We start from the raw sequence: 27069 nt of genomic DNA on the forward strand, positions 1-27069 counted from the left end.
TAGACTCTTGTACCTGTCTTCCCTGAATATACATGTTAGTTGAGGGAAAGAATTCAGTGGCATAGTTTCCTCGTATCATAGCAGATAGTCAAAAGTTTCTTGAATGACTTAACACAGTGTTTGACCAACTCATTATATAGGTGTTACAGAAAATGGATGCTATGAGCAGGAATTCTGACAGAAAGACTACCCTCTCTTTTCTACCAACTCTCATTCCAAGCTATTGGAATCTGTTGATTCAAAGGATTTTGGAACACATGGACAACTGGCATAACTGGAATCTGGCACCTGTTAGGATCACAGCAGGAAGAACTAGGGCAGGGTAAGTTACTGGAGAAAATGATTGCTGCCTGGGAGAAAAGAGCATAGGAAGTAGATCCTAGAATGACCCTAGCTTTCAGATATCTGTGAACCCACAAGAAGAAGGCTGACAACATTATAACTTCTGGACTTATCCTGCCATTCATTTATTTGTTTCTCTCATGATTTGTATATTTTTATAATTTGGAACCCATAAGGAGAAGATTGACATCATTCCAAATGAATATGTGAGATGCCCCAGACCCTTAGAAGACTGAGAGGGAAATGAATGAGTCCTCCTCTTTCTGGAGGCCAGAAGAGTTTTGTGAAACTGCAGAGTGAAGAAGCTTGTTCCAGTGCTCTGGCAAGGAACAGGTAACCTGTGCCTCTAGACTGGATGCCAAAGCTCTTCTGCTTTTCTTCCCAATGAGATTCTAACCATTTAGGAAACTCCAACCTGTAGTTCCAAGATCCATGACATAGCAAGAAACAAAAACAACCTATCTTATGTTTCCCAGCAGCTAGAGAGAAGATGATCAGGCAGAATAATCAGGACACATTTACAGCAAGTTAGAACTGCTGGTCGGGACAGATGAAAATATGGAATAATAAAATTAATATTCAGAGCCCTTGATATTCAAAAGTTTTGTTGCTGAAACAATAACAAAAGAAAAATAAAAAAAAACATCATTTCAGAGTAAGCAATAGATTAGCTGAATTGAAAAAGATGCTGGCCAGAATAGAAACTGGATTAAGTGGTCTATGAGATCAAGTACAATTAACATATGAAATAACAAAGCAAAAATATATATAGAGAAAGGGCAATCATGAGGGAAAAGATGAAGAATTTAAGGCTAGACTCAGGAGATATTATATAAATAATAGAATTTCCAGAGAGAGAAAAAGAACAAAAAAAGGAGAGGCAACAATTAATTTATAGTAGAGAATTCTTTTGACATGAAGAATCTAGTCTATAGAATGAAAGATTGTCATGATTCTAAACCAAACTGGTGAATAAAGAAACACATCTAGTATATCCTGCTAAAATTTCTAAAGTCAAAGGACTGAAAAATACACTAGCCTCGCAGCAAAAATAAAAGTTACCTACAAAGGGAGGGGTGGTATGTTTGACATCATATTTTTTAGTAATAGTTGAAGCAGCTAGAAAAGAGAGAAAAAAGGCTAGAACTCAAGAATCCTGTAATCAGCTGCAGTGTTATTTGCTTGGAAATACACAAGAATTTAAAAAAACATATTGCCCAAATATTCTATATAAAGAAGATACTTGAAAAGAGACTCTAACCAGTCAAAAGAGAATTCAATAGGAAGATGAAGAGGAAAGAGGAGGGTGGTGATCTATGTACCTATCCATGGATCCATCTGTCTGCTCATGTATCTCTTTATCAATATATCTTTATACCTTAATAGATAACAGTCTAGTAGTGGGTGATTTAATGCTGAGTAAATTGAAAGGACGTATTTTCAGGAAGTAAAAAGATCTAATATAAGTCTTCTACAGTTTTAATATTTTTATTGTTGTGAAGAATGCAGGAGAGTTCAGCAAAAATTGATTGTTGTGCTAGTATGACAGCACATCTTGACTGAGAGGATAATTGGTTGTCTTTTTCAAATAATAGTAGGGTCATAGATATCTACATAGAAGAACAGGAAAAAATAATAAAATATTAACAGCATGCAAAATATGATTTAAATAGAAACTAATAAAAGGAAAAATGAAATAACTTGCAGTAATTTGGCCAAATTAAAAAAAATAAGAGAAAGTGAAAAAAAGGAAAGAATAATTTAAAATAAGTAATAAACATGAAATATACTGATCTTATCTCTAAATGTGAATGGAATGAATTTTTTCACTAAAGGCAAATTACCACACTGAGTAAAAAAAAATAATAATAATACCAGAATACATAGTGTCTATAAAGGATACACTTAAAAAAAAATTGATATAGGAAGTTTGAGTGTAGTAAAAGAGTAAACCAACAACAACAAAAAAAGAACAAATAACAAGCTAAACAAAGTAAAAGACCCAATGTTAATATTGGAAAAAGTGTCAAAGGCTAAAGGAAACATATGATTCAAGGAGGGAAATTATATAACGGCAAAAGATATTATATGCAAAAAAATTTTAATGATGATGGAAAACAGTGACCAGCAGATTCTGGAACAGCATGAATAAAGAAGTCTTAGCCAACATTTATGATGAAGCATTATAGAGCAGGTCTTGGGCATAAGCAGAGCAAACTCCCTGTCTTGATGGGATAGGAGCGCCAGCTGACTTGATGAAATGTTCAAGACAGCAAAATAAGTTACTCTAACTGGTCTGCTCACTGGCTGCACACAACCATGGAATAAAAACATGTGTTAGAAAAATCCTGTTTATGCATGTCTGATGGAAGCATGCCCAAAGAAATGTATCCTAAAAATCTAAGAAGGAAGACCATTCACTCATGTTAAGGGCCAGCCTCAGGCAAAATAGTAGAACTGGCAAAATTTTTTCTTTTGCTGTCCCATCTGCCTCCTGCGTTCTGTATTTTTACCCCCCACTCAGGTGCCCAGTAAACCACCACCTCAAAAGGTCACCCCCGGAGCTTTCTGAATGCCATTCTGAAAATAACCTTGTCTTCATTCTATCTATTAAAAACTTCAGTGAGAATGGATGCTAATCTGATTAATTCATTATTTAGAGTGCTAACTTATCCTAATTCTTACAATAGTTGGACAATATAGTATAAATGCAATTGTCTTTTTACCTCAACATAAAGCTAACCTATTTGAACTGAAGAGGAAGCATCAATTCTTTTTCTTCTTTAGAGTGAACCTCATTATAACAAAACAGTCTTCATCCATTCAGTTAATTGCTTGTTTTGAGCCATGATTTACTAATTAACTTTGTTCTTAAAACCATGAGGATTAAAAATGGAAAAGAAAACCAAAATAATTTATTTGGAACATACAATTGACTGGTGGGGTAGATGGATAGATGATAGATAGGCAGATAGATAGATAGATAGATAGATAGATAGATGGATGGATAGAACAACTTCTATTATGGCTACTTTATTAGATAGTGTGTTTAAGTAAAATGGATATATTTCCTTTTATGTTAATTATCAAAAATCGTATTTAAAATATGTTGTTGCCGGATATCTATGGGGAGAGATAGGAAGAAAGTGATACTTGGTGTATTACTCACATGATTTTAGTTATTAATTTTACTTAAAAAATTTGAAGTGTTACAAAAATGTAAAATGGAAATAGAGCCAATGTATGTTTCTGAGATACTTGTTTATTATCTACTATAACTTTTAAGTGAAAGCAAAAAATTGTAGTGGATTTTCAGGGGGCAGGGGAGAAAAGATGAATTTTTACAGTCCAAAGGTACATGTGAAAGCAAAAATTAATCCCAATAATCATTATGGCTCCTCTCATTGAAATTCTTAAGAGCTACTATTCTGAAGAAAAGAAAGAAATAGTAACTTCTGGGGTAACTTCTGACCGCATCTTGTTCTCACCTGCTCATATGACCCCTGCCCCCCGCTCCCTGCCCACTGGACTACCCTTCCTCTGAGGCCTTGGCCTGGCTTCCCAGCTCAGGGTGGCCCAGCAGCCCCTCACCAAGTCACCCTGCCACCTCTCCAAGTGAGCAGGGTTGGGCACCCCCCAGGCTGTGGGCACAGTGGGCGGCCTGCATGCCTCCCTCATCTTGCCCCTCCGCTATGTCCCACTCAACAAATTTTTATTGAGCACCAAAAAAAAAAAAAAAAAAAAAAAAAAAAAGTACGCCATTGCATTATAAAAAGAGGTCAAGCAGTTGAGGGCAAGGATACTCTTCTGAGAGGCAGGACATGTGGATTTCATTCCCTCTTCCGCTGCCAACTTGCCAAGTGGCCTTGGGCGAACAAATTCATCTAATTGAGCCTCAGTTTCTTCAACTGTTAAATAATAGGGTTGGGCTGGAGAAAAACTATAGTTCTTTTCAGTCCTAAAATAATTATGGTTACAGTACCATAGCTAAGTAGACACTGTACAGCCTCTAATTATCGGTGGTGTTACTACTCCGCCAGCCATACGGAACTTCTTTAGCCTTGCCATATCCATAATAGAACAATAGCCTGTCATTTAAAAGAAAAACTCTCCAAAATATTTCTCATATTTGCTATTCAAATTTGTTTCCAAAATGGACCAAAATCCAATTTCCATAATTTTATTACTAACAAGCAATAAATCTCCTTCTTGAATATGTATATAAGCAAATATAGAGACTATTCTATGTTTTTATTTTATAAGTTAATATTTTAGCATAACACTGATGGAATGCAAGTTTGAATGTGAAAAATTCTATATTGTAGAATTTAGCTCTACTACCCTCTTCTAACTTGATACTTTTGGAATAGTTCGCTGTCATCCAAATGTTATAAACTGAACACTATTCTTTAAACTTTGTGAGAAGAAACAGAATTATTAGAGATTATTGACAAAAATTATAACAAATTGGATTTGTTCTTCATTTTGATCTTTTCAATAAAACCTTTCATGTTTCATTTGGCGGGAGGAGAAAGAAGAATGCCAAAACCAATGTGGTTACCTCTTCAGTCTAACATATACTTTTCTAAAATAACAAATGTAACTAAGAACTTTTTTTCTGAGTAGTATAAAAGAGTCAGTTAATTGGTATCAGTCTTTCTTTTTATAGTAGTCACTCTATATTTTTCCCAGTTTTATTGAGAAATAATTGACATACATCACTGTATAAGTTTAAGGCGTACAGAGTAACGGTGTGATTTACATGTATTGTGAAATGATTACAGCAATAGCTTAAGCTAACGTCCATCTTCTCATACAGATCCGATAAAAGAAAGAAAGGAAAAAAAAATTCTCCTTGTGATGAGAACTCTTAGGATTTGTTCTCTTGACTTTTCTATGTATCATAAAGCAGTGTTAGCTAGTCATCATGTTGTACCCTACACCCCTATACTTATTTGTCTTATGACTAGAAGTTTGTACCTTTTAACCACCTTCTTACAGTTTGCCCTCTCCCCATTCTCACCTCTGATAACTGCAATGCTAACCTCTTTTTGTATGAATTTGCTTGTTTTTGTTTTTTTAGACTCCTTGTGTAAGTGCGACCATAGAGTATTTGTCTTTCTCTGTCTGACTTATTTCACTTAAGCATAGTGCTCTCAAGTTTCATCCATGTTGTCACAAATGGTAGGATTTCCTTGTTTTTTTTAATAGCTGAATAATATTTCATTACATATATAGTTGTATGTATCATATATACATCACAATTTCCCATCCATTCATCCATCAATGGACATGTAAGTTTTTGCCATGCCTTGACTATTGTAAGTAATGCTACTATGAACACGAAGGTGCAGGTACATTTTCAGGTTAATCGCTACCTGGTTAATCATTTTCAGGTTGTTTTCATTGCCTTTGGGTATATTTCCAGAAGTGGAATTGCTGGATCATATAATAGTTCTATTTCTAATTTTTTGAGAATCCTCTAATACTATTTTCCATAGTGATGGCAGCATTTTCAATCTCACCAACATTGCACAATTGTTCCCTTTTCTCCACATTCACGCCAACATTTGTTAGGTCTTGTCTTTTTTGTTTTTGTTTTTGTTTCTTTTATTTTTAATGTTTATTTATTTTTGAGGAGAAATAGAGTGCAAGCACAGGAGGGACACAGAGAGATGGAGACACAAAATCCAAAGCAGGCTCCAGGCTCTGAGCTGTCAGCACAGAACCAGATGCGGGGCTCAGAGCCAAGGACTGAGAGATCATGACCTAAGCCGAAGTTGGATGCTTAACCAAGTGAGCCACCAGGCCCCAGGTCTTGGCTTTCTTATGATGGTCATTCTAACAGGCATGGGGTGATAACTTATTGTGGTTTTGATTTTCATTTCTTTGTATATATTCTTTGTAGAAATGTCTATTCAGGTCCTTTGCCCATTTTTAATTGGGTTACTTTTGTTGTTGTTATTGAGTGGTATGAACTTTATATATGTTTTGGATATTAGCTTGCTAACTTATTAGCTATATGGTTTGCAAATATATTTTCCCATTCTATAGGTTGTCTTTTCACTTCATTGATTTTTTTTTTTTTTGGTTACTGTTATGCAGAAGCTTTTTATTTTTATGTAGCCCCACTGGCTTATTTTTTATTTTGTTGCTTGTGATTTTAGTGTTAGGTCCAAAAAGTCATTACCAACATCCACATTAAGGTGCTTTGTTCTTACATTTTCTTTTAGGAGTTTAGTTTCTGGTCTTACACTGAAGTTTCATCCAGTTTGAGTTAATTTTTGTAAGTGTAAGATATGAGTCCATTTTCATTCTTTTAAGTGTTAATATTCAATTATCCCAGCACCATTTATTGAAGAGACTCTCTTTTCCCCATTGAGTATTTTTTACTTCCTTGTCAAATATTAGTTGATCATGTATGCTTGGGTTTATTTCTGAGCTCTCAATTCAGTTCCGTTGGTCTATTTGTCTTTTGATGCCAATTCCATATTTTCTTGATGACTGTAGCTTTAAAGAATAGGGCCGGCAAAAGTCCTTGTTTGAGGATTCACATCAGGCAGATCTTTCCCCTGTTGAATTCCCTCATTAAAGTGTGCTCCCAACTTTGTTCTGCAGATGAATAAAACTGCTCATTGCGATTACTACTTGGATACTGCAGGTATTAATTTGGTCTTCCAAGATCCATGTGCTAGTTGTTGTAAGCAGCTCCCAGTTGTGACTCTGTCACTGTCAGATCCTTAGTGGCTGGACCCCTCAGATTCCCCTGTAATCCCTGTGATCCTTGTAGATCCTTGTAGGAGCTTCCTCAATGTGGTTCACAAAGCTGGGGAAGGCTAGTTTCCCCTCTCTGGGTTCTTCTTTCCCACTGGAGGAACCAGAGGGGTGGAGTGGGGGGGGGGGGACAGGAAGGGTACCTCTCCAGGTGACATCGTGCTGTCCTGGGGAGGGGCAATGCAGTCAACACAGGGTAGCTGCTTCTCTAACTCTTCTAATGCAGGCTGTCTTTGTCTCTGAGGTCAGCCTCACCATAGTGTTCTCCATGGCATCTTGTTCTTTTTCTTCTCATGAAGGGGAACTAAGTCAAGCACAACCTATGTCAGTATCTTGGTGACATCACTCTCTGTCATTCTACATTTTTACTAAAGAAAGCCCTATAAGATATACTGGAAGTAGGAGGTCTTTGATTTTTATTTTTTTTTTATTTTTTTTTTTTTATTTTTTTTTTATTTTTTTTTTTATTTTATTTTTTTTTTTATTTATATATGAAATTTATTGTCAAATTGGTTTCCATACAACACCCAGTGCTCATCCCAAAAGGTGCCCTCCTCAGTACCCATCACCCACCCTCTCCTCCCTCCCACCCCCCATCAACCCTTAGTTGGTCTTTGATTTTTAAAAATATCAATAAACCCCACCCATCTTCTCTTAAAAGTTCAGACTGCCAAGTGGCTGGTTAGTGTGTAAGAGTCTTGTTTCCATGCTGTATTTCTCCCCTAAGCCAACCTTTGGACACTGACCCAAACAGATCAACACAATTTGGATCTTGGTGAGGTAACCTGTCATTTCCTGTCTCAGAATACTGTAAATTCATTTACTCTTGTGAATTTTCTTCTCTTGACAACTCCAGGTCTTTATAAAAGCTCTTTTTTTTAGATTTTGGAAATTTTAAATTAACTACTTTTAATTTTTTTTTTTTTAAGTTTTAAAAGATTTTATTTTTAAGTAACCTCTATACCTAACATGGGGCTCGAACTTACAACCTCGAGATCAGGAGTCATATACTCCACTGACTGAACCAGCCAGGCACCCCCAAAACTGACATTTAAATTTTTTTAATGTTTTTTATTTATTTTTGAGGCAGAGAGAGACAGAGCTTGAGGAGGGGAGGGGCAGAGAGAGAGGGAGACACAGAATCTGAAGCAGGATCCAGGCTCTGAGCTATTAGCACAGAGCCCAATGTGGGGCTCAAACTCACAGACTTGTGAGATCATGACCTGAGCTTAAGTCAGACGCTTAACCAACTGAGCCACCCAGGCGCCCCCAAATTGATATTTTAAATGAAAGTTTAAGGAGAATATATTTCCAATAATATTACAAAACAGAAGGCTTTTATTAAAAGCATAGTGAATTCTAAATTTGACATAATTAAATTTTCTGGAGAAATGAAAACTGAACATTTACCAAAATATAAATTCTCAGTCATACTTTAAAACATTTAAAATATTTCTTTTTATAAATAACATTTACTGTCTGTCCAACAATCACTTCATTATAAAAATTATGTTAATTTTCAGTAACCCACCAATTAATTAATGCAATAGAGTATTTGAATCGGCATGCCTTTGTAAAAATGTAGACAATATAAGATGAAGCTAATAATTATACAACTATGGTGGTAATGAGGTAATTTTGAAAATTTATTTTGTATAATTCTCTCTCATTTGATTGTTTTTACATTCATAATAAAATATACAAAGTTCAAGGAGAAAAAAATTTGACAATTTAGTCAAAATTACTTTTAACTTCGAATATAGCTTTTAATGTTTCTTTTGTTAATCAAAACTATCTTTTTCATAAATGTTATTTCATAAATCTTAAAATATTCATAAATGACAGAAATCAGCTTTAGATGACGTTATTGTTTTGGATATGAGTCTTTCTGCCTTTCTCTCTCTCTCTCTCTCTCTCTTTCTCTCTCTCTCTCTATATATAATATCCATATATGTATACATATGTAGTATGTAATGATTAAATAGTTACCAATTTTTACTTCTTTCTGTGTGCCAATCAACAGGTTAAATATTGAGTATATGTTATCTCATTTATTACTCAAAAATCGTTATCAAATAGATATTTCTTTGTTTAATTTTTTAACATTTATTTATTTATTTCTAGAATTTTTTTAATGTTTATTTATTTTTGAGAGCGAGAGACAGAGTGGGAGCAGGGGAAGGACAGAGAGAGAGGAAGACACAGAATCTAAAGCAGGGTCCAGGCTCCTAACTGTCAGCACAGAGCCCGACAGGGGGCTCGAACCCACGAACCATGAGATCATGACCTGAGCCGAAGTCAGATGCTTAACCGACTGAGCCACCCAGGCACCCCTAAAATTTATTTATTTTTGAGAGAAAGAGCAAGACAGAGCATGAGTGGGGGGAGGGGCAGAGAGAGGCAGGTACACAGAATCCAAAGCAGACTCCAGGCTCTGAGCTGTCAGCACAGAGCCTGATGCAGGGCTCAAACTCACAGACAGAGAGATAATGACCTGAGCCGAAGTCGGACGCTTAACCAACTGAGCCACCCAGTTGATTTCATTTCTGCTGGTGAGGAAACAGCTTAGAGAATCTGAGTAAGTGTCTAAGGTTACTTAGCAAATGAAAGAGAAAGCCAAAGTTTTAAAGTCAGGTATAACTCTAGAGCAATTCCTATTTATCCTAATGCTTTATTCCTTCCTTCATAACGCCTGCTCTATGCCAGGCACTATATGTTGATAATTTCTGGTTAGGTGTGACTCATAATAAATACATATACACCCACATTCATAAATGGACAGAGCTGAGATACAAATTAAACATGGTGACATTATGGGCAATGGCTGGGGGATGGCGACTACTTTAGGACTGTGACCCACAAGACTTTTCTGAGGCGGTGACATTTAAATTGAGATTTGCAGGTCAAGAAGGAAATAAGCATAAGAAAATAAAGGGGGAGCAGCTGTGACCATAATGTAGAGGTAAATCTTGGGATAGTCAAGGACCAGAGCATAGACTACCGTTACTATTGCTTAATGACAGGAAATGAGATGAGAGGGGTCCAGTGAGGCACCAATCATACAGGGTGTTGTTAATCAGCGAAGCCATTTGGATTTATCCTCAGTGTTGTGGAAGACCTTGGAATATTTTAAGTAGAATAGCATAATCTGGATTTCATTTTAAATGGTTTCCTCTAGCTGTTTTTCAGGAAAATGGATTGTAGGGGAAGGGAAAGCAGGTAAAAAATTCATAAGGATTATGTGTGGATATATATTTGTATGTGCAGATTCACAAACAGTGATAAGCATATTGACTTTACGACATTTATATTTTAAAGAATGTATTTATTATAATGATAATCTCAAAATTGTCACCTTGCAGAAAAGCACAATTTTAGAATATACACTTTATTTATTGTTTTTTTTTTTTTAATTTTTTTTTCAACGTTTTATTTATTTTTGGGACAGAGAGAGACAGAGCATGAACAGGGGATGGGCAGAGAGGGAGACACAGAATCGGAAACAGGCTCCAGGCTCTGAGCCATCAGCCCAGAGCCCGACGCGGGGCTCGAACTCCCGGACCGCGAGATCGTGACCTGGCTGAAGTCGGATGCTTAACCGACTGCGCCACCCAGTCGCCCCTAGAATATACACTTTAAAAACTCTCAGTGAAAAACTGTTGCAAAATAAAATAGAAGATATTTTACAAGCATTTTAGCAAACAGCATTATGAAAAGCATATTTACCATAACATAGAATTTAAGATGTTCTTTTAAATAACATGTTGTGACTTTTTTGACAATAGCATTTCACATGCTATAGGATGCATGCTTTAAAGTAATTTTCCACAATGACAACACAAATTCTAGCAAGTGAACACGTTGTTGATGTAGACTGATTTTATAGCAGTTTCTTAATGCTAACTTCTTTTTTCATGCTAAGAAGAAGCATATTAAAGACTAAGCCATCAATTTGTTTTGCAGCTTTTATTCATCTTGTGTACTTTAGAGAGTTTTTGAGATACAGAGTGCTACTTTGAAATCTCTAATTGCAAAGGATTATTTCCATCCTATTGTCGGCAATTTAGGGTTGTATATAAAACAGATTTGCTGTGATACTACTTCTTGGTTCATACAGTGGAGATCTGAAAATGTTCTTTTGTTAAATCACAGTCCTGCAATTGAATAATTTTTAAATCAGTGAATATTTTGAAAAGTGTTCTGAATCTAAATTACATTTAAACAGTTTTTAGAACAATTTAATATCTCTGAATATACTGGCACTTGCTACCATTAGAGAATTAGCCAATTTGTGTAGACTATACATATTGTAATCATGCATTCTCAGTAAGCTAGCAGGTGAAGTTACATTCCCAGCGGAATACATTCTGAATCCCCTTATATTATAATAGCATTACCATATGTAATATTAAACATTATTACAATCCTCTTTAATGTTTGGCATTTCTTATGAAAGCATAAATCCTTTTCACATACGATGTGGTTGTTTTACAAAACATACACACAACCCTAGACTGTCTTCATGCTAAATAGAAATTCCTTCCGTATGACTTGCTGGTTTTACAGATTTTGTTTTGCAGAATTTAAAAAGGTTAAATTCACCAAACTGTGTTCCTGTCGTTGCTAATTAAAGTCACGTTACCAATACAGACAACAGTTTTGAGTAAAACAGGTAGAAAGTTCATTATAAACAGAGAACTGAAAAATCATAGACCACAAAGAAATGAAACTAAGCTTCTTTAGCTTTACATGAATATCTAAGACTTTGTGAAACTTTTAGGAAAACTGTCATCATTTATGTAAAAGTTAATTTCTGAATACTCTCATGTTTTCTCTAATGCCATCCATTTCTATAATGCTTTTTAAAGCTTCTGATGTTTCACAGTGCAAAGCAGTCTAGAGCAGATCTACAAAAAATAAATATTTGGAAATTTGAGTCTATTTCTCTGCAATCTTTTCTAGTCTAATCAGATACCCACTGAACTTTGTCACATTTTTTTGAAACAAAGTTAAGCACATATTTTAATCTTCCCAGTACCTAAAGTTTTAAAGTCAAATATTTTGTAAAGTTTTATCAATTTATTAAAAATATTTATTAAGCTACTAACACATGCAAGGCAATGTGCTAGGTCCCTTGACACTAAAGATGAATCAAACATAAATTCTGTCTTTTAAGAGGTTAAGGTCTAAAAGACAAATTATACATTTACAATAAAAATGTGGGAAAAAATGTTCCTTAGAGCAGGTTTGATAAGATGTTGGAGTAGAGAAATGGGAAGTATTGCTTTCTAAGACATGAGGGAATTTCTCAAGATCTGTGGCACTGAGATGTAAGATATGGTGTAATTAAAGCTCTAGGTCATATGGAAGAAGACTTTTCAGGTGTGAGATATAAAGTATTAGTTTTTTATTGCTGTTTAAGAAATTACCACTAATTTGCAGCTTAAAGCAATGCACGTTATTTCACAGAACTATTGGCCTGGAATCGCTAAGCTGAGTTCGCTGTTTAGGGTCTCACAAGATTGCAACCATGGGTTGTCCAGGAATGCAGTCTTATCTGAGACTTTAATGGGGAAGGATCCACTTTTGTTGGCAGAATTCAGTTCCTTACAGTTGAAGAACTGATTACTTCCGTTTGTTTTTGGTATTCAGCCTAGAGATGCCCCTCTGTTCCCTGCCATATGGGCTATCCAATGTGAACCCCACAACATGGAAGTGTAGCTCTTTTAACCCAGTCAGGGAAAGATAGGCTCCAACAAGATGGTCACACGGTGTTCTATATGCAATCACAGACATGTAATTACAGGCCTCTTGTCTCATTTGTTGTATTCTATTTGTTAGAAGTAGATCATAGGTGGTGACTCTGCTCATGGCACAATATTATACAAGACCATGAATACCAGGTGATAGGGATTATGAGAAGACACTCTAGAGTCTGTCCACCACAAGGTAGAAAGGTGAAAGTTTTGATTTCGTTGTGAAGGGTGACACATGACAGTACAATCAGGTTGGGAAAGAAGCTTGGATTCAGGTCATGGATGAAATTGACTGGAGGTGGACGTTATTTTATGTACAAGAGGAGACCACTGTAATACTTTTGAACAGAGGTGGAAAATTAATGGAAGTAGGCTTCAGAAAGTTTAATCTGGAAATGGCTTCTAAAATGGATAGGGATAGAAAATAATTGGTTTAGGGGAAAAGTGAATAATTTATTAACTTGTTGAAAGAACAAATTAAATAATGAGTATTGTTGTAGAAAAAAATGACCAGATTCAGAATTTAAAATAAAACTTTGGTCATTAAACTGCATTACAAAAAGTAAGGGCGATCAGTCTCTCAGCAGTTCCTTAATAGATCAAAATTACAGACTTCCTTTTATCCATGAATGCAGTGTAAGAGGCTCTTTGGAAATGCGTCTGTAAGGAGAGATGGGGCTATGAGACACTCAGGTGTGGGAGATGAGCCCTCCTGATACTCAGCAAGGGAAGGAAAGATGAACTTTGTACATGTAAGTTAGCATCTTCTATAGGCTATACATTTTAAAAGATTAACAGTAGTTCATCTAAGAAAATACTAGGTATGTATTATTTTGCAGAGATTTTAAATTTGTTCTCTAACTATTGATAAATAGCACTATCAATTAGAAAAACTGATTGCTAATTTTTTCATGAGCAACATATGAGAGAAGTGGAAATCAGCATAAAGAAGAGTGACAAATGGAAATAGAACCTGACAATAAAGGGACATCACAGAAAGATAAAAATAATGAATATTTTGAGCCCCGATGATTACGAGATTAGTGGTAACCAAAAGGATAAGGAATGTTGGTAAGGCATTAGGTTTTAAGGTGAAGAGTAAAAATTAATTTGTACATAATAAATGTAAAGGATTTCCAGAACTATAAGTGAAGCTGTATAGTGCACACTTTGAAATGTATGCTAGAACCCCTGAGTCAGCTGGGAGTAGGCGGGTAGACTCTTCATAGTCACTAGGTAAGAGTGGCAATGAGTGTGCAAGATTGAGTGAGGTCATCAAGGGAGCAGGTAGAGTGAGGGAAGGACGAGGATCTCATCTTTATAAAACTTCTATATTTCAAAGATGGAATGAGGAAACAGAATTGAAAGAACTTGTGGGAGCAGAAACAGAGAGCATAGTCATAACAGTAATTCAACAAACAAACTAATACAAGAGAGTGCCCAAATTGGAAATGTTTCTCAAAGGAGAGGATAGTCTAAACAGGATCTGCATACTTAACTCCACTGAAAAGTCAGACAAATTTCACTGGAGCAAGTCAAGTATGAAGTAATAGGAAGGGGTGGGACAGAGGCAAATGAAATGTATGTATCATATTAAATTTTTAAATTTTTTTAAATTTGTCTTTATTTTAAGTAGGTTCCACCTCCATTATGGGGCTTGAACTCACAACCCTGAGATTAAGAGTCACATGCTCTACCAACTGAGCCAGGTGCACCATAAAGTCATTTGCTTTAAAAGAAATAGATTTTTTAAAACAATGCCCATATATAAAATTACACTTATAATCTTAATTTGGTCTACACTAATCCAGTTTGTGATCTCTGGGCTAGAATTAAAAAAAATGATTCAGAGAGGAGAATAAAAATTAAATTGAAGAATACCCTTGAGTTTGCAAATAAGAGGTCCTTCGAGGTATATAAATAGTGAAGGCAGAACCCAAAGTACAAGATTTAAGAAGAAAGTGGGTGATCCGGAAACAAAAAGCTTGTCCTACGTTATTGGCAACCTAAAACTGGGGAAAACTGTCTCAGGTAGTTGTGAAGGCAGCCAGGGAAGGTCATAGCTGGTTTTGGACAACAAGTAAATAACAAGGCTAATTACCAAGTGTTCCAATTAGAGCTGACTCAGAGCTGCATGAGACAAATACAATAGTTAGAATTGGGAATTGGGAATTCAAATAATGAATTGGCAGGAGTACCAAGGGAGCAGAAGTCCAGCTAACCCTAGTGGGTGGTTCCTTGCTGGTTTGTAGGCTGCTTCAAAATTTGCTATTCATCCCACCTTGCCAGTCTCCCTAGATCTTCACATGCACCCAGATTATCAGGGAATAGTTTACCTTTGGAAGATGAAGGGAAGTTGCTAAGTGGACAATTGTTTGATCAACTATTTGTGTGCTGGGAGTTTGGATTTTTATTTTTAGGAGACATGAGTCATTCACAATGGTGGACTGAATGACAGCAGCAATGGGGAAGGAGCTGCATTCCAGAAAGAGAAGGGATACGTGATAAAACTGGACCCTGAAATAAGAAGCTGGAAGATGGAATTAGGGTCATGGGTGGAGAGATTAGCTTTTGAGACATAAAACAGCACTTTCTCTAATTCTGAGGAGAGAGAAAGAAGAGAATGCATGGGGATAGAGATACATTTGAATTGGGGCAGATATATAGTGAATAAGCTCATACTGGAAAGCTCTGGTCTCTTAAGTACCAGGAAAATCACATAAAATATTGGGAAGGGTGGGATCATAGATTACCTGCGCATTCCCGTGTTAGACTTTCAATTTTATCCTGATGAAAATGTGTGGGTTTCATACTGCTGAACAACAACTCCTGTTTCCCAGTTTGTGTGGCTGATTTCATGCTCTTTCCTTGGATTCAGTCATTCAACAAAGACTTATGGAGGTTCTACAATGTGCCATGTGGCGTAGGTTTTTTCCAATCTTTATAGTTTATTTTTATGAGTAGAAAAGTATATTTGCTCTTTGTGAAAACCTAAAGAAAATAAACATGAATAAAATATCATTCAATCATTGAGTATTTCTTGAGCCTGTACCATGTGCACACCCTCTAGTAGAAGTTAGGTCCACAGTGGTAAACAAATAGGTAATGACTCTTTAACTATAAAATTTATAATTTAGTGAAAGAAACTAAATTTTCCCCAGACTTTCCCCTATCACCCTTCTCCCCAGGTAAACGTTCAATAGTCTTGTGGGTATTCTGCCAGTTGCTTTTCAGATTTAATATAATTTTGATAATTTTATCACATCCTGACAGTTACATTTTTCATGTTTGCTAAGTAGACATTAAGGCTGCTTCGTGCCCCATTCGGAGACTAATTTTGACGTTTTAGACAAAGATGGCCCAAAACGGATGGCCGAGGAGACTGGAGCTAGGATGGATTGCAAATATGATCCCTCTCTTTACAATCTCTCTTAAAATCTTCTTAGTTGAAGCTGTAGAATGAAAAAGGTGCATTTACATGAAGTAAAACACATTAATTTATTCCATCAAATTTTGAGTGCATACTTTGAAGACGATGTTCTAAATGCTATTCACTCATCAAAGCATATTTCCATGAAAACCTATTTTATTAGGAACAAACAAAACCTGTAGAGAAGAACTAATAATAGAGACTGTTGTTAAATCAGTAATTTTCCAGGTTAAACAAGGGGGAAATTAAGATTCTGAGAGGGAAAAGTAAGAGAAGGAGACAGGAAATTTCAGCTAATTTAAGGGTGGGTAGGCAAATTTCTGGATTTCCTTCTGGCTGCAGTTGTATACGCACTTCTTAGTTTCACTCTTGCCTTATATTGGGGTAGTGACACTATCTGTCCTCTATGTCTCGTGGTTGAAAAGGGATTTGTACATTGGGGTGCATGGAAAAAATAGATGCAAGATGACAGAGCTTTACAGATTTGTTTATTTTGGGTTGTCGTAATCCTTCTACCCTTTATTCCCTTTCAAACTGCCTTAAAGTCCCATCTATAGGAAACTACACAGAGTATGTGACATTGGTGATTTTGCTTACTCTGCTAAAGAGGAATGTAAGAAATACCTATGGTGTATGTCGCTGTAATTTATGACACTGAAGTGACAATAACTTTAAGATACAGGATAGAATCCAACTACTTAGAGTCAAACAGAAGATGAGCTACAAGTACATCATTTTGTTGGTATTTCTATCTCCAATACTCCAAAAATTACTGCTCATGCAATTTTCTCCATTTTTTACTTCCTAGAAATGTCATGTATAATCCAGCATAAAATGGAGACAATTTGTGCACTTCTTACTCAGTGTGTTACTGTGAGAATGATGTTCCAAGATCATCAAAGTTAAGTGCTTAAATATTCAATGCATATCAGCTCAACAAACATTTACTGAATACCCAATATTATGGCTACACTTCAGGAAGTTCTGGTAAGTACTATAAGAGGGAGATTAAATCAAAAAAGGCTCAAGAGACGACTTCTTTGCTGGGCAGGGCTGGTTGATGTTGATTAATTCCTGTACAAAGGGCTAACAAATCTCTTTGCTTTCCATCATCCTTATAAAGGAAAAATGAGAGTCAAAAGCTAAAAGTAAACTAACACACAAAAATATGATTTAGGAAATTTTATATATCAGCTTTACACTGCTTTGAAACAGCAAACATAGCTAAGTGTTCTGTCTCATTTGCTGCCAATGAGAGGCTCATAAGTGGTGGGGATTTTTATCGCAAAGTGTTTTCAGAAGGGATCTCAGTGACATTTCAGTTTGATCCTCTTATTTCTCTAGGGGACTACTCTGATTTTTTTTTTTTTTTTTTTTTTTTTTTTTTTTTGCAAGATAGGCAGTAGACACATAGGAAAAACTTTCTGTATCCCACCTCTCAAGTTTTTGGTATTCTCGGGCTAAGAAAGAGTTAATCTGCCTTCAGGCTTATGCCCACAAAATATCTTCTCACCCCTGTTTGTATTTAAAGAATGACATCTCAGGGACAGTGAAATGTGACTCTCTATGTTCCAGAAATTCCTTCATCTATTCATTCGTTTATTCAACACTAGTATTTTTGAAATGTACTATGCATGAGGCCTTTGGGAGAAGAAGAGTTATATAGGGAAATATAATAGAGAATGTTAAGGCTAACACATAAATTAAGAAAGTCCAACCCTGGCTTGAACCAGCAAGGATGGGAAAGGATACTGAGACTGAAGATGCAAGAAATCATGTGAAGTGTCTGTGTGTGTGTGTGTGTGTGTGTGTGTGTGTGTGTGTGTGTTCTCAGGGAGTACCAAGCAGGTGAACAGAACATGAAAAGTTTCAGACACCAGCAAAACCTCAGAAAATCTTCAGGATTTTGGAACCTCTTGTTAAATTACAATTTGAACGTCAGGTGTGGTGGGATTTACATAAGTATGTGCACCCAAAGAATGGGTGCGTAAGTGGGGAAAACAAACTTTGCTATATAAATACATGCTAATTTGCTTGATGGGGACAGACTGTGGGGGGAACTTAGATTCCCAAGCATTGTGGTCTATAAACTGAGTCTAGCTCTCTGAGATACTGCACAGTAATTGCACAGTATTGGTTACAGTGGTTACATCTGGAGACAGATGGCTCTGCTTCTGAACCCGGATCTAGCTGTATGGCATCTAGAAACTTAGTTCACCACTCAGCCTCAGGCTTGTGATCTGTGAATTGGGGATAATAGTGTCTATCTTAAAAGATGGTTACAGGAAGTGAATTAGTGTATGTAAACAGCTTGGGACTTTGCCTGATGTACCTCCTACATAAGTGTTATTTTTTATTAATGTTACCCAGCATTTGTAGCAAATGTATGACAAGAGAAAAATAAAGCCATCTGACTGGGGAATGTACACCCTGATTATCTCATGCTATGGAGAATAGTTTATTGCTAAAGAAAAAATAGTTCAACAAGATTCTCTTTAGTAAAACCAACAAATGGCAGCTTAATAGACAGATTTTGCTTTAAAACGTGAAGCCAAGTTGAAGAAAATACATTTTAAAATAACTAAAATGGGCCTTCTTCTTTTTTTTAAGAATATCATGCTCTAAACCCAAGAGCCCAATTCTTCTTGAGAACTGTTTTGAAATATGGCCCATTTTTAAAAGTTTCATATTTTATTATTTATCCCCTTGGAGCTCCCAACTTTCAAATAAAAGTGAATGTATTTCTTTTAAATAAGAGGAGGTCTGTGCTGTGCACACATCTAGATTCTGATAGTACCAAGGGAATTTTTTTCAAACAGCAGTTCATGTTCAGCCAGTGCCAAACGGAACTTAAAGCTCAAAGGGTTTGACTAAATTTAGAAACCACAATGTTCAAGTGGTTCTAAATTCGACAAAGCCAACTAGAAGCTAACCAAAATCCTATATAAAATGATTCTTTCCCATTGTGACAACAGATAGGGCAAGATGTTATTATCCTACATTTAGGAAAATCAGACCAACAACAAAATACGATTAAATTAAAGTTGAACCATAAAAGAAATGTGTTGATATTCCAGAATACAGAATTATCCTCGGGAAAATTCTCAGTGATCTCTCTAGTAAGTTCTAAAGTTGAAAACATTGAAAATACTGATCAAATTAAAGGGAGAAAAAAAAAAAACCTGTTCCTTCCAAGTCTCTTCCAAGTTTTAGACCAGAAAGTTTTAGTTTTATTCCATATAATAGGAAAGCTGAAACCCTAAACTTTCTAATTGTGGTTCTACTTTACTTCTGAAAATAATTTGTCACAATATTCCTTGAACATTAACATCATTGTTAAGAACAGCTGATGTTTGGAACACTTCATAATATAAAACCTGAATTGTCCACCTGGCTACCCATGTCAGTGCTATGTATTTCACATGCTTTATTATACAATGATCAAAATTGATTCGGTCATTTGCATTTTCTATATTTTAAAAATTTTGCCTGAAGTTTTGAATTATTGAAGAAAGCGTTGCTTTTTAATCCCAGAACACATTCTTGCTGTATTCATAATGCTACCATCAAGGACAGAGGTGATCTACGAGTTTTCTTTCCCAGGGCGAAAATTCCAGGCTAAATCAGAAAAGGTTCAATTAACTACTAATACTAGGGATGCACCTCTAATGATTGTGATACAATTACGTTTAGGACCCATGCAAATGCAAATAACGCAATTTTCAGTTTACTTACAAAGGAAAATATAGAATGTGGCATTCGTTAAGTTTTTCTAGCAGTGAAATGATGGGGCTTTAAAGATTGTAGTGGTACTGGATTTTACTAAAGTGGAAGCTACAAAAGCAAGTTAATTTAGAGTAAAGTCAAAGGTGAAAGTAATGTATTTTCTGAGAGGAAGAAAGTCACCATTTTTTAAAACCACTTAATGGTCTGAACCAACCTATAAAAGAGCTTAGTTTCCCTGCATGTCTCCTGGCCCTTACACTAGCCTAAAGTACAACTACCTAACATTCCTAAGGTAATCTATTGAAGTAAGAGTTTGTCAGTTCAGAATTCTTTTTTCTTTTAAAATGTTTATTTATTTTTGAGACAGAGAGAGAAAAAAAAGAGAGCGAGCTCGGGCGAGGGGCTGAGAGAGAGGGAGACATAGAATCCGAAGTGGGCTCTGTGCTGATAGCAGACAGCCCAAAGTGGGGCTCAAACTCACGAACCACAGATCATGACCCGAGACAAAGCTGGGTGCTTAACCCACTGAGCCACTTAGGTGTCCCCAGATAATTCTTATGATCTATTACAAAAATATCATCAATAGAAATGAAATGTTTCAATGATGTTTTTTTCAAATTAGATTATTTCTGATGAGTACAATTTCTGATTTTTATAACATGCCTACTAAAATTCAAATGGTGATGTCAAAAGGCTTAAAACTGTCCTGAAACCTCCCAAAGAATGTATAGACATTGAGACCAATGAAGTTTTAGACCAGAAAGTTTTAGTTTTATTCCATGTAATAGGAAAGCTGAAACCCTAAACTTTCTAATTGTGTGTCTACTTTACTTCTGAAAATAATTTGTTACAATATTCCTTGAACATTAATATATCAATAATTAATTTTGGATCATAAATTTGTACTGAAAACACAACCAAGACTGCATTTTCTGGTGATTATTTATCTTTAAATTTATCATGCAGTATTTGAACTTGGTATAAAGAGCCTACATTAAATCATACTGAATGAATTGGAGGTAATTGCAGGTCATTATTTACTGCTTATAGGTGGGTCAAAACATTTGATTTTAGGATTAAGAAGAGTATGTTGAATATTTTTCTTATCGCAAGTGTAATTCATTTTCATTGTCAGGACTTAGAATATGCAGATAAGCAAAGTAATAGCAATATGTCCAGAAACAACTAACATTAATATAATTGGGGAGTATAATTTTTTTTCATGTTTATAATGTGATTTTTATTGGATCCAATCAAGAGAGGAAGCCATGAATAATTGAGTGGAATTTCCAAGAATTTAAGAATGCAGATCTCTAATTTTCCCCATATCTAGGATAGTACATAGCATGCTGACAGCAGTCAATGAATATTTTTTGAATAAACAAATGAAAATGTGTGCTGAAGAGCCAACATAATAGAGTAAAAAAAAATAAAGTACATTATTGTGAAATTTGTGGACATTGAATGTAAAAAGGAGACAATACAAAAACTTCTAGGGAGATAAGCTGGGATAAATGGGAACTAGAACATAACATCTAGACTTCTTTTTTTTTAATGTTTTTTCATTTTTTGTTTTGTTTTGTTTTGTTTTGCTCAGAGAGAGAACATGAGCAGGTGCAGGGGAGGGACAGAGAGAGAGGGGAACAGATGATCTGAAGCAGGCTCTGGGCTGACAGCAGAAAGCCCAATGCGGGGCTTGGACTCACAAACCATGAGATCATGACCTGAGTTGAAGTCGGAGGCTTAACCAACTGAGCCACCCAGGAGCCCCATATCTAGACTTCTGAAGGGAATTTAATTTCAATATAAAATTCTAGGCCCTATTAAAAATAATCAGAGCAGAAAAGTTAAATGATGCCAACGTCAGGTATATGAGATCTCAAACTATGTTACTTGTGATACAATCTTTTGTGGGAAGATATACTTACCAAAATAATGGAATAAATAAATAAGGAAGATAGAATAATAATAAAAGTTTTCTGTTATCTCCTTCTTCAATCTCCTTATTACTAAATACTATATATTACTGCTATCAATGATTTCCTATTATGTAACACAATTAGGCAGTTTTGCACTGTGATACCAAATGCCCACATCTCCTCTCTGCTTCTTCTTGGTATAATTATATCACAAATCACAATTTTTATTTAAATTTTAAAAAAAAAAAATTTTTTTTCAACGTTTTTATTTATTTTGGGGACAGAGAGAGACAGAGCATGAACAGGGGAGGGGCAGAGAGAGAGGGAGACACAGAATCGGAAACAGGCTCCAGGCTCCGAGCCATCCGCCCAGAGCCTGACGCGGGGCTCGAACTCACGGACCGCGAGATCGTGACCTGGCTGAAGCCGGACGCTTAACCGACTGCGCCACCCAGGCGCCCCAAATTTTTTTAAATGTTTACTTATTTTTGAGACAGAGGGAGACAGAGCGCGAGTGGGGGAGGGGCAAAGAGCGAGGGAGACACAGAATCCGAAGCAGGCTCCAGGCTCTGAGCTGTCAGCACAAGCCCAATGCGGGGCTTGAACCCATGAACCGTGAGATCATGACCTGAGCCGAAGTCGGACACTTAACCGACTGAGCCACCCAGGAGCCCCAATCACAATTTTTATTTAAATCACACCTCAGTGTTTCTTTTTATTTTAACCTCAGAGGACTACAGCTTTTTGTTACAATCTGAGTTATTACTTGATTTTTTAAAAGCTCTAACACATATTTGTTTAATTTTTTTTAAGAATTGAAACAGGCGGGGGCGCTTGGGTGGCTCGGTCGGTTGGGCGTCCGACTTCGGCTCAGGTCACTATCGCGCGGTCCGTGAGTTCCAGCCCCGTGTTGGGCTCTGTGCTGACAGCTCAGAACCTGGAGCCTGTTTCAGATTCTGTGTCTCCCTCTCTCTGACCTTCCCCCATTCATGCTCTGTCTCTCTCTGTCTCAAAAATGAATAAACATTAAAAAAGAATTGAAAAAGTTTTGTGTTTTTATGAAAACAATTGGGGCTAAAAGGAGAAGGTTTTCTATGTGAGACGATATCATGAGCAGATACAAAGAATGTTGAGGTACACAATTGCTGGTTTCTGTGACTCCATCACTCAACTGAACTATTTCAGTGTGGTTTATGTTGATTTCTCGATCACCCATCTTTCCCTTTAATCCCATCCTTCAAAGAACTTCCAAAATTATCTCCTAATCACAGATCTGGTCATTCACTCGTTTGCTCAAAGCCCAGAACAACTACTCCCTGACCACATTAAACTCCTCTGTGTGACATTTAAGTCCCTAACCAGTCTAACTCCAACCCAACCACCCACGTTTATTTCTTACTCATCAATGTATTAAATCTCTGTTCTAGTTATAAATGATTATTTTCTCAACTCTAAAGAAGACAGTCCTTTCACATTTCTATAAGTTTCAAGGCTGGTTTCCAGGCCTGGAGTACCCGCCTTGCACTCTCCCTCTTCAGCCTACCTTTATTTTCCATTTTCCCAGGCATGAAAATCCTGTAGGCCCAGAAACCTTCTTGAGTCATCTGAATTGACATATTACTGTTTTTCCTCCTATGCTCCCACTGTATACTCGACCCCCGTAATAGCACTGGCAGCATTCTACCTTGAATCACTGTACATAACGCATGACAAATGGATCCACAAGAAAGCACTTTTGTCCTTGAGGGGAGAAAGGGTGTCTTTTCCAGAATTCGCTCTTCCTTGAATATTTATCACTGTGTGTACTCAGAGCAGATACCCAACAACTGTTGAGTTTTACACGGAAGTTTGAAAACATGTAAAAACGCACATGCTTATTTGCTGTTAATACTCAGGATGAATCTATCAAAGGCAGTGGCTACAGTATTCTAACTAGAAGAGTTTTTTGTGTTTTGCCATTTGTTAGGAGAAATCCAAGATGCAGCCAACTGATTGTTTAAGGCTTTGAACTACTTGTAAAACTATCCCAAAATTCTAATAAAATTTAGTTTTGAATAACTTATTCAAAAATAATTAGGAAATCCCCAATTATAATTTCCCAAATACATTAGAATGAAAAATTAAGTGCATTTAAAAAATGCAAGGTCTCATTGTCAATATTGCTAACAACCTTTTTATTAGCCAGATCATCTGCTGGATTCAGTGAGGGATACAGCAGTGAGCAACCTTTGTAAGTCTAAACTGGAGATCTTTCCATTTTAACACTGAATTTTTTGTCTTAACTCTCATCCTTTTTTTTTTTTTTTTTTTTTTGTCTTCTTAACTCTTGAACTTTCTATGTAGTTCAGGAAGGATAGTGACACTTTGCTACATTTCTTTCCTTATCCACTCATTCTCTTTGTTCTCCAATAACTTACCAGTTAGCCAAATAACTCAACTTTCAGATTTGAGTAGGAATACTTTTCAAAATAGTTCACCTGACCTTATAATGTAGCACATGTCAATAAAAGGAAACCTAACGTCTTTTGCAATGAGCTTTTAAAGCAGTTCCCTACCTTCTCTGTGTCAAGTGCACTCAGAACAGATGCGACCAAGGCATGCTGGGCCATTTCCCGATGCCCTAAATGCAAATCAAAAATGGTTATTACAGGGGAGGAGAGAATTTTCTCTTCGCTCATTTTAAAATCTTCTCCTGAAAACATAAGGAAACAAAGCCAACTTTGATAGGTCAGTGTTGAAAGGAGAAATTAAATGTGCTGCCAGTGTTGTTTTAAAAATTAGGAGCATCACAGATTATACGTAGCTCAACATTCCTGAAATGATTTTTACTTCCTTGCTACCTATGAGTAAATTAGGACAACACTTTCATATATACCAGCTTGGAACTATTTGAAATGTAAAAACATTTGAATTACAGAAATTAAGAAATGAATAACAAGTAAATATCAATATAAATTATTTATCAATAGACATTTTAAATATTTCTGCAACAATTTCCTATTTTATAAACATCTATACTGCGTACCATCTGCTGATACTTATTTTAATTCATAAAAAGACTATATTTAAATCAAAATGTAAGTGACAGAATCAGAACAAAAGAGAAAGGGCAGGAGAATAAACTGAACAAATTCCAAATATGACTTCTAAAGGCAGACAATATAAAAGCTATAATCTTAGTTTAAGCCTCACACTCTTTAAACACAGTAATTATAGGACATCTGCTGGGAACACAGCTTTGCTATTGGATAACATTAATTGCCCTGTAATATTTCCTGACACTCCCCAAAATATGCCCCATTGCTAATAATTCATTCACATTTCAGTACCATTATTAGCTACTAATTCAAACAATCAAGACAAAGACAACGAATGGATGACCTTGAACAATTACCCACTCAGTGAACAGAATTTATTTTGTGCTTTTTGTGCTTTTCAAAGATGTAACTGCTTTACTGAGTCTGTGAATAGCAAGCACTCCAAAATCAAGCAAATGCAAACAAGGGGAAAAAAATTGTGGCATAAACCTGAGCGTTCTTAGAATATTGATAAAATATATCCATATGGTATGCTTTCTATAGGAAAAATAAAAAAAAAAAAGAAGAAGTGTGAATTCAAGCAAAAAACAAATTATTTTTATAATCGAGAGACAATTCAGTCATGGATAGTCAAGTATACATTTAAATGGTTATATATTTTTTATTTCAACCTGTGAGAACATTTAAGAATCACATAAATTTAGAGCCAGAAAAAACATTCACTTCTCACAGCAAAATAGTGGGAGTTTAATGGGCAGCTCCTCAGGGGGCCCCTTGTGCAGAATATTTTAAACACAGTCTGCCAAGTTAACACTCCCTCCTCTTCACCACCTCCTTGTTTCTCAAGAAATTTGAATTTTTAAAGAAATGTTGTACTCTTGGCCTTTTCTAATATGGAATGCATTAAGAGGAAACCCATAAATAAATGCTTACATATGCTCGTGAGACAGAAAGCAGACACCTCAAATTGATCTATTTGCCAACAAAGGGGAAAAGGAGCAGGCAAAACTGAAAACTAAGGCAAAGGAAGTAATAAATGATATGGGCCAGTCGACATTCTCACTATATTTCTTGGATGTGTTGGGGAGCATATTCTGGTGTGGTGTATCCCAGCTAGAAATGCAAGAATAATAGGAAAAAATGGATTAGGCATGAGCAAGTCCTGTTGAGGAAAGAGTGTTGGCATTTTTTCCACTGTCTGAAAATTCCAGCAAAGAAAGTGAAATTATACACTGATCTAATATAAAATCCCAAAAAGAAAAAGCAAAGTTTGAATTCTTTCAGTGATCCGAGGTCCTGGAAAACAATTCCTACAACATTAAAGAAGTGAGGAAAAAAATGCATCTATCTAACAAGCTTTCGTATATTGGAGCCTCTGATTCTTGTTCCTTTTTTTTCCTCCTCTACTTTTAAAATTGTATTCTTTGTATGAAATTTATTACCACTGAAATTGATAATATGATCGTGTTACCTAATGTTTAGAAAAAAGTCTTAGGAGATGATGATCCCTAATTGTATCATTGTTCCCATCCACCCCCAGTGTAAATGTAATGCATTTCACAAGTTTTTCTATTGTTTTATTTCATCTCTTAAAAAAATTATATATCTATCATATATATGTGTATATATATATATACATATATGTGTATATATATATATATACATATATGTGTATATATGTATATGTGTGTGTATATATTTTATATATTTTTTAATTCTTTTTTTCTTTGCAGATATTTACTGCCTTCAGGGATATTTTACACAGCATCAGAGAAGCTTATGTTAGAACACATGTTGTATCATAGAGGAAAAACATTCGTAAGATTTCAAAAAGAAGAAGCGAAACAAACTGTCCCTAAATGATAAAGAAACAGAAGATTAGGAAGCTGAGAATGAGAGGTTGAGGAAGAACTTGAGGACATTCACTCCCCAACACTTGATAAGAGGTACATAAAATAAACAAAAACAAAAACAAAAACAAAAACAAAAACACATTAAACTCTGACAGGGCCTAAGATGATCCGTAAAGTTCTAGGGTCAGTCTTTATGCAAAGCATTGAAGAGGACAAAGTGGGATGATAATA

The sequence above is a fragment of the Puma concolor genome, chromosome E4, assembly GCF_028749965.1.
Source record: "Puma concolor isolate L17-30 chromosome E4, mPumCon1.1.hap2, whole genome shotgun sequence".
NCBI lineage: Eukaryota > Metazoa > Chordata > Mammalia > Carnivora > Felidae > Puma > Puma concolor.